At 35.7% G+C, this 16,450-nt stretch overlaps 1 long non-coding RNA gene across 1 annotated transcript in view; it reads left to right on the top strand.

Moving 5' to 3' along the window:
* The first annotated feature begins 1,337 nt into the window (after window positions 1-1,337).
* The window catches only part of LOC134761424 (uncharacterized), a 76,800-nt gene continuing 61,687 nt past the window's right edge, over window positions 1,338-16,450 (top strand). Inside the window, exon 1 of the long non-coding RNA XR_010140018.1 lies at window positions 1,338-1,577. This is a non-coding gene — a long non-coding RNA (uncharacterized LOC134761424). The remainder of the gene's footprint in view (window positions 1,578-16,450) is intronic.

Genomic DNA, 16,450 nt, shown 5'->3' with positions numbered 1-16,450 from the left:
CAAATGGGATCTAATTAAACTAAAGAGCTTCTGCACAGCAAAAGAAACTACCATCAGAGTGAACAGGCAACCTACAAAATGGGAGAAAATTTTCGCAACCTACTCATCTGACAAAGGGCTAATATCCAGAATCTACAATGAACTCCAACAAATTTACAAGAAAAAAGCAAACAACCCCATCAAAAAGTGGGCGAAGGACATGAACAGACACTTCTCAAAAGAAGACATTTATGCAGCCAAAAGACACATGAAAAAATTCTCGTCATCACTGGCCATCAGAGAAATGCAAATCAAAACCACAATGAGCTACCATCTCACACCAGTTAGAATGGCAATCATTAAAAAGTCAGGAAACAACAGGTGCTGGAGAGGATGTGGAGAAATAGGAACACTTTTACACTGTTGGTGGGACTGTAAACTAGTTCAACCCTTGTGGAAGTCAGTGTGGCGATTCCTCAGGGATCTAGAACTAGAAATACCATTTGACCCAGCAATCCCATTACTGGGTATATACCCAAAGGACTATAAATCATGCTGCTATAAAGACACATGCACACATATGTTTATTGCGGCACTATTCACAATAGCAAAGACTTGGAACCAACCCAAATGTCCAACAATGATAGACTGGATTAAGAATGTGGCACATATACACCATGGAATACTATGCAGCCATAAAAACTGATGAGTTCGTGTCCTTTGTAGGGACATGGATGAAATTGGAAATCATCATTCTCAGTAAACTATCGCAAGGACAAAAAACTAAACACTGCATGTTCTCACTCATAGATGGGAATTGAACAGTGAGAACACATGGTCACAGAAAGGGGAACATCACACTCTGGGGACAGTTGGGGGTGGGGAGGGGGAGGGATAGCATTAGGAGATATACCTAATGCTAAATTTGAGTTAATGGGTGCAGCACACCAGCATGGCACATGTATACATGTGTAACTAACCTGCACATTGTGCACATGTACCCTAAAACTTAAAGTATGATAATATAAAAAATTTCTTTTATGAAATTAGAACTCTTTAAGCTCCTTATGTGTGCTTTTCTAAGGTACACATTTCTAAGACTAGTAAAGATTATAAACCTGCTAGGAAGAATTTAAGACTATAAATCCAAATCCAGTTAGCATAAATTTAGGTAGCACCCCTGAACTTATTCAATTGTTCTTATGGGTATTTCTTAACTTCTGAACCAAAACGTAAATGAAAAGATAAGTCTGAGAATCTTCTTCTGCTGGTGGTTTTCTCTTTATTTAGAAGGCAACAGACGCCTTGGCAGTTGTTCAGACAGCATTTAATTTATTGGCTTAAAATGAAACATAAGTTGTGTTTTTAATTCTCCACTGAATCCAAATTAAAAATTCTAATTTCTTATTATTTAGAATTTTTTAAGTTTATATAAAATAGTAATTGATAAAGAATAGTATTCAATGCACTTGTAATTGTACCTTTTCTGTGGGTTTTAGAAGAAAATAAGGAGAGTTAAGATCCTGCTTATTGTGGAATAACCTGGGAGTGGGGTGACCAGTGAGAAGTGGATTCTAATACAAAGGACAAGAGTGGAGGTAAGAAACATAAACCCAGATTGAAGCTGTGCCATTGGCTTCATGATATCCCTTTCAGGACGACAGATTAGGACCCAGACATACTCTCATGGCTTTCTCCAAATGGAAAAAGTGAGGCTTTCCAAGCTGAGTAGATGATACAGCAAAGCCCGTTAACATTGCTTCTGTTCTAATCTTCACACATAATGTTTCCTGTTAATTCTTCCTTAGAATATAGTTCAGCTCTTGTTTGTCTGCTGATGCAATTAATCCTAGTGCAGTTAACCTGGTGCAATTAATCTAACCAACTATGCAAGACACTAATTTCTATGAGTGTGTCCGATTGGAAATGTGGCATTCAAGGTTTTTTTTTTTTTTTTTTTTTTTTCTTACAATTCAACAGGGATAATCAATAGCAACCATTTCTTAGTTACCCAGCTAGCTAAATCTGATACCCTTTTTTATTTTACATATTGTAGTCATACCCCAATCTGGTCACAAGGATCTTCCATTCTCCCCTTTAAAAAATCCTCCCAGCACACAAAATGTAAATGCTTGTGCACATATCTTCTATGGCTCCATTGTGAGAGAATTCTTGGAAGCTTGAGGCTTGTTTCTTCTCAACATCACTCCAAATGCCTTTTCTTTTTGTGAATTTTGCTTCATATTTTTTTCCTGCACTGAATCATAGTTCTGAGTATGAGTATATTCTGGGGCTGAGTCCTTCTAATGAATCACTGAAACTGGGGGTCTTTGGGACCCTTGAAGGACAGAGTTAATACATCTGTAAGTACTTTACATTAGTTACACTCTATAGGGTTATGAGAAACAATCTTACTCAGGATTCCTTTGAGATGAGTTTACTGCAAAGTTACACAGAACCGTGAAGGACCAAAAAATGAAAAGTGTTGCCCTGCTTTTAACTATTGCTTATTCTGGAACTGGTTGTTCCCATAACGGAAGTATACAATAGGCATTCTGAGAAACAGAACAATAACACATTTTGGTGACTGTTTCTTTGTCAGAGGCCCAAGAGACAAGCTCTGGTTGGGCACTTTTTTCACCATTATATACAGAACACCCCTATTAGGCAGAATTTAGGCCAGGCTTCCTCAAGGATTGGTGGCCTTCTTCATTTCCAGCCTAGACATGTTTGCCCTTGATTTGGGCACCTGCTTCTGATCTAATCATTTGTAGCTAATTTGTCAGTGTTGTTATGGCTTATGTGTCACAAGAATAGCAGAATTAGGAAGAATGAGCCCTTCAGGTTCATGTTTCACTTATGGGGCATTGGTTGTGGCAGACACTCAGATTTTATTACAATAAATTCTTAGCCAGTAGACAGAAAGAGGTATAATAAGAATTCATAGTTATTCTCCCTTTATAATAAAGACAGGACAGGGGAAAATGTCATTAATTGAAAATAAGAAAGGGACACTTATTAGGATCTAAATAAAAATGTACTGATGCACATTATAAGAACAATGTGGCAGAGAAGTATAAGATACTGTAAGCTCTATAAGGATGTGGTGTCTGCTCTAGTCCGCACAAAATATGTCTCTTGTATTTTTGTTCATTCTTTCAAATTTTGTAAAATTGAATCACATTTAGTTAGTCTTGCATGTTTTCACTCACTAATGACCAAGCTACTTTTCCTAGCTCCCTAGATGAGCATTTTCACAAGTATCATGCTCTGGCATTAGGGACCCGCAACCAGGTGAAAAATTCAAACACCTGAAGATGAAGTGTTTGAATTAAATTATTAAGGACAGGTCTGAAAAGTAACAAGATTGCCAAGCAATGCTGAAAAATAAGTGGCAGAAGAGGATGAAATTTGCCTATAAAAATAAATGGTAGCTTTGGAAATTCTATTTTTTATAAGACCCACCAGAGTATTCTTGAGAGTATCCTAAGCACAAAGACCTTTTCTTTTAACTTATATCTGTAGTAGATGACTTGAGGTAATTAAGCTAATATAACTTCTGGAGAAAGACAATATAATCAAGAGAAATTACTGGAAAATGAAAATTAAAAGTAGTGGCAAAAACCACAATTACTTTTGCACCAACCTAATGGATTGTAAGAGATTAAACTATGATTACATTTTGTGTCTAATATACTTGGCAATTGGTGATGACCCTTCAACTTGGTAATTTGTTATACCTTTTCCCACTTGAACTACTGGGAATTCAGAGCCATTTTATTCATATCAAGGGCAGATAGCTGCCCAAAGTGGCCCTGACCAGTGAAAGAAATCATCATCAGAAAACAAAGAGTAAATCTAATTTATGCACATTAGAACCTATTATTATAGGGACCAAATGGTTACTTTGAAAATTTTCTCTGTATTTTGCTCTTTCTCTGTACTTACAGAACTTCCATTCTAAAAGGGGACTCACAGATGTCAGACCAGTATCATGGTATGAAGACTCTCCTGGTCTATTTCTCCATCTTCCATTTTTACAGACACTACCTCTAATTAATTGTAATTCCATGTTGGCATCTGCTTCTTAGAGAACCCAAAATGAATCAAATGCTCTTCCCAAATTTGTACGCCTGAATAATTCTCATTAGTAATAACTAAAAAAGAGGAAAGAACTGAGGAACAGGTTTTTAATAATGCAGTCTTGGTCGGGATGAAAGAAAGTGAATGAATATGTTCTCTGTCCTTCATTCACTGTGGAAGACAGAGATAATACTTGTGTAAGGGAGTGGATAGTTGAATTGGGCATTCCACTATGACTATGCTTCTACAGGAAGTCATTTTGATTAAATCAATGGCCTTTTATGCCTGTGGTCTGGGGAGAGAGTTAAGACCAAATCCTCAGTGCCTCTTTGAATAGTATTGCACAAAACAGCCTTTCCACATTTTCTCTCCGAGGCATTAAAGCTACTCATGACCTCTGGAACCACTAACATCTCAAACCCAAGGTATCATAACTTATCCCTATTTTTCCAGACTGGAAACCTGAGTTTGGTACCATTCCTCTGTGTGTGTTACAATTAAAGGCTATTTGATTTACTATTTCAACCCTTTATTAATATTTATTTTATAGTGACTCTGCTAGACTACCACTTATTTGAGGATAAGAAAGGAGGCTGGCTTTTTTAATATTGCTATCACTTATTACAATGACTGGCACATGGAGTGTCCCTCACATATCTAAGTGAAGTGAAAAATGTTTCATTATTTGACTTTTTAGCATATAAACCCTCTCTTCGCTGACTTGGATTTTCCTCAGTTAGTGACTTTGTTGCCATATATATCTATTTAGAGATATGTATTAAGAAAAAAAGAAACATAGCAACAAAAACACATTGCATTCTTGTAATATGATATTTTTGGCATTGCATTGCTGAATGATTTCTGTGGTAATATAATTGTCTTTGCCAAAGCATATTGAGGAAAATAAGATTGAACAAAGATGATATTTAGATTTTAGAACATTATTTATTAGCCACAGTTCCTCAGTTATTGAAAATTAACTCTGCCAATGCCAATGTGTAAGGTATTTTTTCCATTAATTATAGAGATATTCATTTCTTGGCATTCAGAACCACTAATAATATTGCCATTTAAAAATAAAAATTTAAAAGAGGAAAACAACATTTAAAACTGCAGTTCTGGGTCAGTGTTCTCAGAGGGCAGAATTCTTGAACATATGGTTACTTGATTATACATATTTATAGTAGCTATCTATGGTTTAGATATCTATCAGTTTTACAGTTTTACTTTTATAGAGGAAGTGAATGCCAAATTTAGAAGTCTCTTAAAATATAAAATGCTGAGTAGAAACTAAAGTAAAAGTGTTATCTAGGAAAGGGGAAAAATGAATTCATGGCTCTTGAATAGAGTTTTCTCTAACCAATACCACCCCTCCAATAACTACCTGGCAATATACAGAGAGTCCAAGTACTCAACCATAATAAGACCAAGTATGAATGGTGCTTTTATTCCTCTAGAGTATCTAGTGGTTTTCCTGGAAGGAGGGAAGAGATGTGCAGGTAACATCATCTGGGAACAGGAAGCCTCACACATACCGGGAAGAAATGTATGCCATCACCTCTGATCCATTATGACTTTTGAGTCAGGGGTCACACAGGGTAAAGAGGTACCAAGGCCCCAGTCACCGGGACAGGTCAGGGTACCAGGGGCAGGAAGAAACCCCTGAGACACTGAGAGCTCTAAATTCTGCAGGTAGGGTGGAGTTCAGAGCAGAGACTTGTCTCTGATATGCCTTCCAGGGTTTAATTACCATTATGGTGGGCCATCTTTTATACCTTCTCGCGTTTTATAATATATTTCATACTTTTATATATTTAAACCTAGTGGCTGGGCACGGTGGCTCATGCCTGTCATCCCAGCACTTTGGGATGCCGAGGTGGGTGGATCACCTGAGGTTGGGAGTTTGAGACCAGCCTGACCAACATGGAGAAACCCTGTCTCTATTAAAAATACAAAATTAGCCGGGGGTGCTGGTGCATGCCTGTAATCCCAGCTACTTGGGAGGCTGAGGCAGGAGAATTGCTTGAACCTGGGAGGCGGAGGTTGCGGTGAGCTGAGATCGCGCCATTGCACTCTATCCTGGGCACCAAGAGTGAGACTCCATCTGAAAAAAAAAAAAGAAAAAAAAGACATAGTAAGTATACTTATTTTATATTGTTTGATAATTCTAGTATTTTAAGTCTGTATGAGTCAGATGCTTCATTAAGCCTGAGCTGGGGGAGGGATAGCATTAGGAAAAATACCTAATGCAAATGATGAGTTGATGGGTGCAGCAGACCAACATGGCACATGTATACCTATGTAACAAACCTGTACGTTGTGCACATGTACCCCAGAACTTAAAGTGTAATAAAAAATATGCCACCATTTTTCTTGAACGTTTATCATTGAGTATTCTCTGATGTTTGAATTGAAAGTGGGTCCCTTGAGAAGAGATTTATATTTGCTTCCACCAGTCATTTGAAAATACTATTTTCCAGCCAGAGCCACTTCACGCTTAATTCTCCTTCAGGTTTTTCACATTTCTCAGGATTCAGGATGCAAACTTACCTGAGAACCAACTTAATGTTGCAAATCCTTAGGGGAAACTTTTTCTCCCTTTAGTCTGTGACTATTTTCAAGGCAGATCATTTTCCTTGCTGCTCACTGAATATGTATCTGCGTTTTTAGGACTCCCTTACGCTGAGGTCGTTATCTTTGGATTTGGGGGGTTCTCCTAAAAGATTCTACAATTTGAGTAGGCTGTGGACTTTTCCCCTCACAAGTATTAAACTTGGTAACTTTCCTTAAGGGAAATGACAAATATAGGGCTCCACTTATGTTCTGGACTCTATAGACCCAGGGAGTTGCAATCTTTTTCTGCTAAGGACCATATAATAAATATTTTAGCGTTTGCAGGTCATGTACTTCAGGCCACATTATTTCTGTTGCCTATTTTTTTTAATTTTTCTTATAATTCTTTAAAACTGTAATAACCATTCTTGGCTCCAGAGCCATAAAAAACCAGGCCATGGTTTTGATTTGGCCCATTGCTTATCGACTCCTGCCTAAGAGTCTAAATTCCCCTTTCATATTTTTTGACCTCAGAGATACTTCACAGTTCACTGATGTCTTTTTAAAGTCTATAAAATATATTTTTTTCTGGCATTTTCAATAGTTTTCAGTTGGAGTGTCAGGCTATCTAGTACTGCTGAGAATAGAAGTTTTATTTTATGCAGTCTATAAATATTTATTTAGATTACTGCCCACATTTGCCATTTTCTATTTTTCCCATGTTTTTCATCTCAGACCTTCTTTCTGGCATAACCTTCCTTCTCTTTCAAATATATTCCTCAGCTGTTAGTCTGTTGGTTAAATTCTTGCAATCTGTATTCTTTTTAAAAGATTATTTCACCTTGTATGCAATTATATGTTCAATTTTATTTTCCTCAAAACTTGAAAGGTACTGCTGATTTCATTTTATTTACCCTGAATGGGATTAACTGTACTTTCTAATTTTGGAGAATTATATTTTTTTATTAACCCTGGGAAAATCTCAACAGCTATCTCTTTGAATTATCGATCCCTCATTCTATTTTTCTGTTCTTTTGAAACTCCAATTAGATATGTGTGAGACCTCTCAGAGACCTTTATGTCTTCTACTTTGTCTTTCATTCTCTCCCTTTATTTCTTTCTCTCTCTCTTTCTCCCTGCACCCCTCCCTATATGACTTTCCAGTAATTTCCTTTAATCTATTTTCTAGTTCACTCACGCTCTCATTGGTTACTGTTCTGTTTTTTAATTCGTCTATTGTATATATTTTTGTTTCTGTAGGTTTTTATCCTCTTATATTCTAATTTATTTTTGGTGATCTCTTATCTCATGTTGTTGGTTTTTTTCATTTACATCCTTAAAAACATTAAACATGCTGAATTTTATAGCTTGTGTCTGATAATTACAACATCTGAAGAGTCTGAAGTTCTATTTGTGTTATTTTACTCACTGTATCTGATGGTTTTATTGGGATATTCCATGTGTTAATTCAGTGATGCCTACAATGAGAAGGTGGGCTTTCCTTAGGTACCTGGGTGCTTATCAAATCCAGGAAAGTTGGTTTAAATTAATTAAATTAAATTAATTAATTAAGACTTTTAAACCAAGTGAGTAGTAACCATTTAAATCCATTTAAATGTCATTCCTGCGTGTGGCCTTACTTTACGGTAAAGTTCTCAGGGGGGAATATATCACTCTACCCATAACCGAATCAGAGATCAACAAATTTTGTTGCTATTTCTTTTGGCAGTGTTTGGTTGTTTTTCTAACTTATGTTTTCACTAATGGTGAATCTCTTCCGAGGCACAAGCTTTAAGGGTTTTCTGTGTTCAGACACTCCATTAGCTTTTTATAATAAAAGCTCTTTGTTGCCACGAATCAGCAACTGTTTCCAGGTGCTGCTGTATTCAGTGATTTCTATGCCTGCTTTGTTTCTAGCCTCTTGAGATTTTTCCTTTTTTTTCCACCTATATTTAAAAATGAACATCTTTAATAGTTTCTGTGTCATATTTAGGTGTTTGAGAGCTTGAGAATTTTCGGGATTTAAAAAATATTGTGTTAGACATCAAACTTTATTTTTTTTTTCCTTCAGAAAATATAAAATACTTAAGATACAGGTTCTAATCTTTTCCTGGAGTTAGTTACTATTACCATGATCTTAGGGAAGTCATTTACACTTAGAATCTCAGTTTCTTTGTCAATGAAATTAGGGTTCTAAGAATACCAATCTCACAGTACTGCGGGCTGGTGTGTATATGGTAATGGGTATCAACATACTTTTCAAAACCATTGTTAAAGCAAACTATGGCCTGAAAAGGACTCTACTTCTATATTTGAGTCCTTGTGGATGAACTGCAACCTAACTTAATAAGTAGACAAGATTGAGAACCTAACTTAGGAGTATGTGCTTGTAACAATAGCTGAGTCTTGGCCAATCCCACGAGCCATACTTCAACCACTCATACACTGCTGAGTGTTCAGACTGTGTTGAAATAAGGCCAAAGATAAGCTGTAACCAACCCAGTTGTTTCTATACCTCACTTTTGATTTCTGTATGTCACTGAGACAGCCAAGTATGGAGAGGTCCCTAGGGAAACTCCAGCCTGTGCACTGGGAGAACAGGGTGGAGTTTTGGGATGTTCCCGTCATTTGCAGGAAGGAGGAGCCTGGCTTCTCCTGTCCCAGAGTGGAATCTGGAATTCAATCTGCAAGGCAGGAAGCCTATACTAGCAGGACTGTCACTTTGCTGAGGGTCCCTGTTTCCCTTTTTCCCCCGCTTTTTTTCTCAATAAATGCCATTTTCCTTACCCTTCAAAGTGTCTGTAAGCCTAATATTTCATGGGCGTGTGACAAGGACCCTATTTTCAGCTGAAATAAGGAGAAAGTTCTACAATATCACTTCTCCCCGTCTTTTTTTTTTTTGGTCGATAAATTTATTCTCACCATGAGGCATCCCTGGAGTCTCTTTGAATCTGCTGTGAAACTGGGGGCTGCCTAACTCATGAATTGTTCATTGCTCAATTAAACTTTAATTTGAGTGAAATTTTTTTAACACCATAATGAGCTATACAAACATTCAATATTATTATTATTATTATTATTATTATCATCATTATTCACATGCCTCAATCAGGTTCTCTAGCCAAAAGTTAGAACTATTGCTGATATATAATGATAAATTTCAAATGTTTCTGATACAGAAAAAGAAGTGTTTCTCCATGGACCTTATGAAAATGAATACTATTTTTTGGGAAATAAAACAAAAATCACATCTACAATTAAAATGAAAACTTATTTATATGTATGTGTCATTTAGCAAAATAAGTTTAAATAAAACAAGTAAAACACAGTTCTCCGATAATATTCTTGTTAACTTTGCTAATATTCCAGGGAAGAAACAAAATATCTCTTATTCCTAAGCCAAAGTCAAATATGAATATTCACTTTTTCAATATAAAATGCTGTTCACAAGCCAGGTAGAATTAAAATCTCACAAATAGTTTCAGAAACAAAATATTCAATTATCTGCATATTGTGGTATATATGCCATCTATACAATTTAAAAGACTGTTACTACAACTTTCGATTACAGAATCTATCTTTTCCTTATTTCCTGCAATAGGTTTGCATGTAAGTTTTAATCGTAATTATTCATACAACTTATAATGATGTATTATGTTTCTGTGCTATATTATTTATTTGCCTGAAAAAGAATTTACTATTTTACCTTCTAGCAAGGGCAGTACAGGAAGACAGACTTTTTGCTCAACTATAAATTGTTGAAAGTTCATCTGGTTACACACATGCTTTGTTTCAGGATCACACGGTTACATTTGGGGCTTCTGCGGGAAATACTATTGTAATACATGTTTATTTTTTGACTAACTTTTGGTAAAGAATCAAAGCATTGAATATCAATGCCAGAAGATATATTATCTTTCTTAGTTCAGTAAGAATTTATTTTAACTGGGCACATTTAGAAAATTTATGACAGGGAAAGTAAGGCTTGCTTCCAGAGAGCAAATGCAAAACAGCAAATCAGAATTCAACTTGAAATACTTTTTTAAAGTTTCTATTTATCTATTTTTTGAAAGGTAAAAAAAAAATTCTTCAATTCCTGAAACACTAATAGAAATAGCTAACACTATAACTATACTTCTAAGTACTGAATAATGTTAATTTACTTAAACAGCCCAATAAACTTGCGTGTCTGTTTCCTACAGATGAGAAAACACAGAAAATTGTGTAAATAACTAGTACAAGGAAATTTAGATAATAGGGAGAGAAGTCCAAATTTGAACATGGCTTTGGAGTCTGTTACCTCCTCTCTATATTGCCTCCAAGTCAGTTGTTAGGGAACTAATTTTTAATTCCCAGTACTATTGATGAAGTCCTCATCACTTTCCTGATTTTTGAGTGATTGGTCTTAAAAATATTTGAATTTTAAAAGACTGCTTGATGGCTTAAATAATGTTTTATTCCTCTAACTTCAGTGAATATAATAAGGCAAAATGAAAAAAATCAATGCAGCTGAAAGGAACCCATTTTTGTATGTGGGGACACCCAGGGAGCATGCTCTAACCAATAAGTGTCATTCCTTAATTTTGCAGCTATTCTCTAGCTTTACAATTCTGAATTAGTTCTAAGTGCATTACCAAGAGAGCTTTAATATTCCCCTCAGCTCTATTAATTTTCAGACAAGCATTTTGACTTTAGGTCCCTGACCTTCCTTTTCTTAGAGCATTTACCTAAGAAAATTTTCCTTTGTAAATTCTTTCTTTGACTCTTTGAGATGTAAATCTTCCCCCGGCCTCTTGCCAGTGTTACAACCTTGGAGTGCATTTCTCAAAGACCTTGAGGCCATCCTTAGAAATATAATCAAGAAAGATAAGGCCACTGTCTTCTAATCTCTGTGGAAGGGTAGGAGCCAATTAACAAATACAGATGACCTAATCACATTAACCAACTCCCCACTCCCTCACACCAAAGTCCTCTAGTACTTTTCCACTAGCTCACCCCAGCATTTAAAAGTCCTCCTGCCTTTTGTTTCAGCCAGGCCCTCTACCCTACTGCCATAGCCTTGACTCCTATTGCACTTGTCTTGAATAAAATCTTTCTTGTCATGTTTAACAAGTGTTCAGTACAACTTTTCTCTTACAAGGTCAAGATACCCCTCCATATCTCTGGAGATGAGATCAAGACCCAGAGGTGGACTGTTTTCAAATAAATATTTATGTATGTTGTTGACTGCTTTATATTGTTTTCTTTTTTCATTTTTAGTTATTATCTTAATATGTTCCGATAATTTTTTTGATGTGATCCAGCCTATGTAGACTCAGATATAAAATCCAACATTAGTCAAACACAGTAAATTAGGATATGTTCCCAGATGAAAGACAGCCTTTAGCTTTGTCATATTCAACAAATATTTGTATCTTTATATAAGCATCTCCATTTAACTATTAATAATTGCTAACGCACTAGGCACTTTTAAAGTGCTGGGTTTATAACGGAACAAGTGAGACAAATTCCCTGACCTCAGAGGGCTGGCATTCTATTTCATTATTGTGAGTAACAAAAACAAAAAGAACTCTACTTCATATTATTTAAGGATGAGCAAAAATCCTAAGCTGAAAAGGATAAGCACTGGATCTTTGAGCATTTAAGATGTTTAGTAAATATATACAATTAGGATAGGGTTTAACGTTTCAAAAAAGTACTGCAGTTTTGTATTCTTTCTGTATGTTTTCTTTATGTTGTGCTCCTATTTTCTACAGAAGGTCATTAACTGCTGATACACACTTTGTCAATTATGATATTTAGCTCTGGCTTGGCATGACTTGCCTTCTGCAAATCCTTAGAACTGCTAAATGGAACAGAATGCTGAGCTGATTGAGGAATGGAAATCTTACATTTCAATAAGGTTTTTGAGGAGACACACACACATACATAATATTGGGTGAGAAAAAAGAAAAATTGTGTATGGGGCAAGAAAAATTGAGAAATTTGTTAAGAGTTTATGCAAAAGTCAAATGTTTTATAATCTATGATATTTTCCTGATAGTATTTTACTTAGGATATAAAATGGCCCTAGAGTTTTCTCTCTTATGTATTTACATCAGCATTTTATTTCTTTATCTTGCTATAGAATACCTAATTTATTTAAATGTTAGTGTATTTTTGAATTGTGATACAATTATATTGCCATGTCAATAATGGTACTTATTTTTATTGCTGTCCTAAAGGTAATAACATGCCATACTGAATGTATTACAAACGGAATGTGGGTGTAATTTCTCGGTAACATTCCAGAGATCTCATTTCTGTGACTTGATCAGGTACTTTAAAAACTGTAATAATTAGAATAAGCACAACTATTTTGGTTTATAAGTGTTAAATAATGAGAAAAGACAAGTCTGAAACAAACTGTTTTTCAGGAAAAAAATCTATCTGTTAGAGGAATTCTGTACAAAACAACTGTTCTGCCATAAGCTTTAAATTAAATCTTGTTACCAACAAGAAAGTTATAGCCTATTGATTTTCTTAGTCATTAATTCACTCAAGGCATCATTTCAGTCTCTATAGAATTTAGCTGCTTTAATTTACTTATCAAAGCTAAGGATAATCAGCTTCCTTTCACTAGGTAAATCAACAGAGTAATTTTCTCTAATCAGATACTATTGAATTGCAAAGAAAGAAATCTCATAGCACCCTGGCTGGTCACTTCAAATAAACAAATGACAAATAGACAAATCTCTTAATAAAACCATTATTTTAGTTTCATAAGGGTGACTGAAAATATGGTAAAACCATTGCTTTGCACACCATAACACCACTGGCCATCTAATTCTTTTTTATTTTGCTTCTGTGTATATGTTTTCGTGTTACTGTGTGTTGCAGCAGTAACAGTTAAAAAGTTGCAGTATGTTGAATTGCCCATTATATCTAAATATTGAATTTGATGCCAAATTCAACTTCTATGACAAAGAAAACACAACCTTTACTCAGGTATGTAAATCTAAATCCCCTGTTGAAATTCCAACATTTAGTTCTTTCTTGAACTTTGTCTGAACATTATTATCCTATTGCTCTTTATCTAACCACATTACCAAGTAAATTCATGCATGCTCGAGGTTTTAGTTACCATCAAGGAGATATGCACTATTCTATCCAGCCTTGAGCCTCCTCAAATCTCAGCCTTCTCATATTATAATTATTATTAAAGGAAATAACAATGAAGACATCTTTTTTACATACCCTATTTTTATATAACTTGGAAAATATGCTCACGTATATTATCTTGTTTTACATTTGAAATACACTGAGTTTAGTGGTAAAGGTAGCATTTTTTTCCTGATGTGTCATCTAATTAGATGCCCTAATATTGCCTCAAGCCTAACATCAACAACATTAACCTCACTTTCCTACCCTCCCCATTGCTTCCTCTCAGAAATCCAGGCTAGCCACCTCCGCTGCCTTCTCTGCCTTCTAGATGTTCTGTGAGAACATCCTATTGTTTGTTTGAGATGGCTCTGTACCTAATCTACTTCCACATCCCTTCATCATTGCATAGTTAACTCACTCTAACAACTTCCAGATGGTTTCCTTAACTAGATTTTTTTCTTCTCATACAGCATACTGAAACCAAGCCATCTTCCTAGTCTGAGAATTTCAGCAGCAGGCAAGCTCAAAGAAAATCACTGTTTTTCCATTTTCCTTTGTATAAATCCAAACTCCTCCTAGGCATCCAAGGAACTTTATTCTCTGGCCCATCTTGCATTTCTCACTTTATTATCTTTTAGTACATCCCAACACGGCCGCCTGAGTTCAGTCAGATTTGACTCTTTAGTATTGGCCTTACACACTGCTTTCATTCTTACACCTGGATTTTGGCATATGATGTCTGACACTTCACAAAGTCTGTTCTTAACCATACCGTAAAGCTGAAGTCTAATCCCACTTTCTCAAATCCTTCCAGCCAAAACTTAACTCCTTTTCTGAACCTTAATTTTTATACTTGTAGTGGTCAGCTCTTTGTGTTTTTCTTTACTCTGTCTTACTACATTCACTTAGAGGTCATATTGCAAATGCCATTTTTTTTTTTCTGTGCGGTGTGAATCATCTGAATTGTATTGTTTTTGATAGTTAGATTCTATGTTTTGTGGGGCAGCAGGAAAATTATTTTTCCTTTTACTTTCTTCCTTTTGCCTAAACTTCTGTGATTGGTTAAACTTTAACCTACTGTACAGACACTCAGTTTGGCAAGTAGATGGTGAGAGCTCTGCATTTGGTTTGTCTTTCACTATGAATTTGTGGTGACTAGAAACCTCTGCTCCTCAAACTAATGATTCATCTCAAGTTCTAAATACAAGCATCATGGCAGCTTGGGACTGCAAGGTAGTTTAGTCTACCATGAGTACACAAATTAATTTATTTCATATGGCCAATATATTCACAAATATCAATAAAATGCTTTGTTTTCCTTTTTAAAGTTGAGTAACAAATTTACAATGAGTATTTTTTTGTTTCTGTTTCACCGTGTCAGCCAGGAGGGTCTCGATCTCCTGACCTCATGATCCACCTGTCTCAGCCTCCCAAAGTGCTAGGATTACAGGTGTGAGCCACCGCAACCGGCCTACAGTGAGTGTTATTTTAAGATGATTACTGAACATGTCAAGGGGCTAAGGTTGACATTAAGCCTCATACATGAGATCACTGACTAAGACAAAAAAAAATTAAAAAAAAAAACACAAAACCCATAACTAAAAACCTTAGTTATAACATTTAGTCTCTGGAAGAGGGAGAATAGGAGTCATGAGCAGAGACTTGTGGAGATCATCATTTTCAATCTTCTATTAAAGTAGCTTAAGGAGTTGATACTTCTTAATAATACAAAGCACCATTTTTTTAAATGAATACATTAAAATAAAAATAAGTTTTTAAAAAAGTCCATTTTTTATAACATATATCAAAGTGTCAAGTGCCACAAAACTGACATGACTTGCACTGATTCAAGCACTTGGTCTGGAGGTTGAAAGGGCACCAATGAGAAGTGTGACATTGGGCTTTATGAGAAGCATCAGTAAGATTCCTAAGTGGCATGTTTTTAGCAAGTGCTATGGACTACAAAATCAGAATCAGTGTTTTTGTTTTGTTTTGTTTTGTTTTTTGTAGAGACATTAACTTTCATTCGAAGGCAACTATTTTCCTCAATTCTGTTCCTTTTTCTAATACTATTCGTGGGTAATAAAATACATATAACGTAACATTTCTCATTTTAACCATTTTGAAGTATGCAATTCAGTGGCATGTAGTAAATTCAGTGTTGTACAGCTATCACCTCTGTCTAGTTTCAGAATATTTTCATCAACTCTAAAGGAAACCCTGGACCCACCAAGCAGCTATTCCCTATTTTCTCCTCCACCCAGCCCCTACTACCACTAATCTGCTTATTATCTCCATGGAGTCACCTAATTGGATGTTTCATATAGACAAAATCATGCAATATGTGGCTTTCTGTGTCTAACTTATTTAACTAGTATCATATTTTCAGATTCATTCATGTGGGTACTGAAATGGCCTCATTGTCTGGAGTAACACCTGAGGTTTGTTTCACAGCCATGGAGAACAAGGATGGGGACACATAAAGAGTGAGGTCAAGAGTGGAAGTTTAATAGGTGAAAGAAAGAGAATAGCTCTCTACTGCAGAGAGGGGACTCAGAAAAATGGGCTGCTGAATCCTTGGTGAAATGCAGGGGGTCTCATAGATAAGCTGGTGAGGAGGCAGTGTGTCTGATTTACACAGGGCATGAAAAACTGGTTAGACCACCAGGTGTGTCATTTGCCTAGGATGCAA

Source organism: Pongo abelii, chromosome 4 (assembly GCF_028885655.2).
Source record: "Pongo abelii isolate AG06213 chromosome 4, NHGRI_mPonAbe1-v2.0_pri, whole genome shotgun sequence".
In the NCBI taxonomy this organism is placed as follows: Eukaryota; Metazoa; Chordata; class Mammalia; order Primates; family Hominidae; genus Pongo; species Pongo abelii.
Note: the sequence above shows the minus strand (reverse complement) of the source record. Positions and strands in the feature narration are given on the sequence as shown.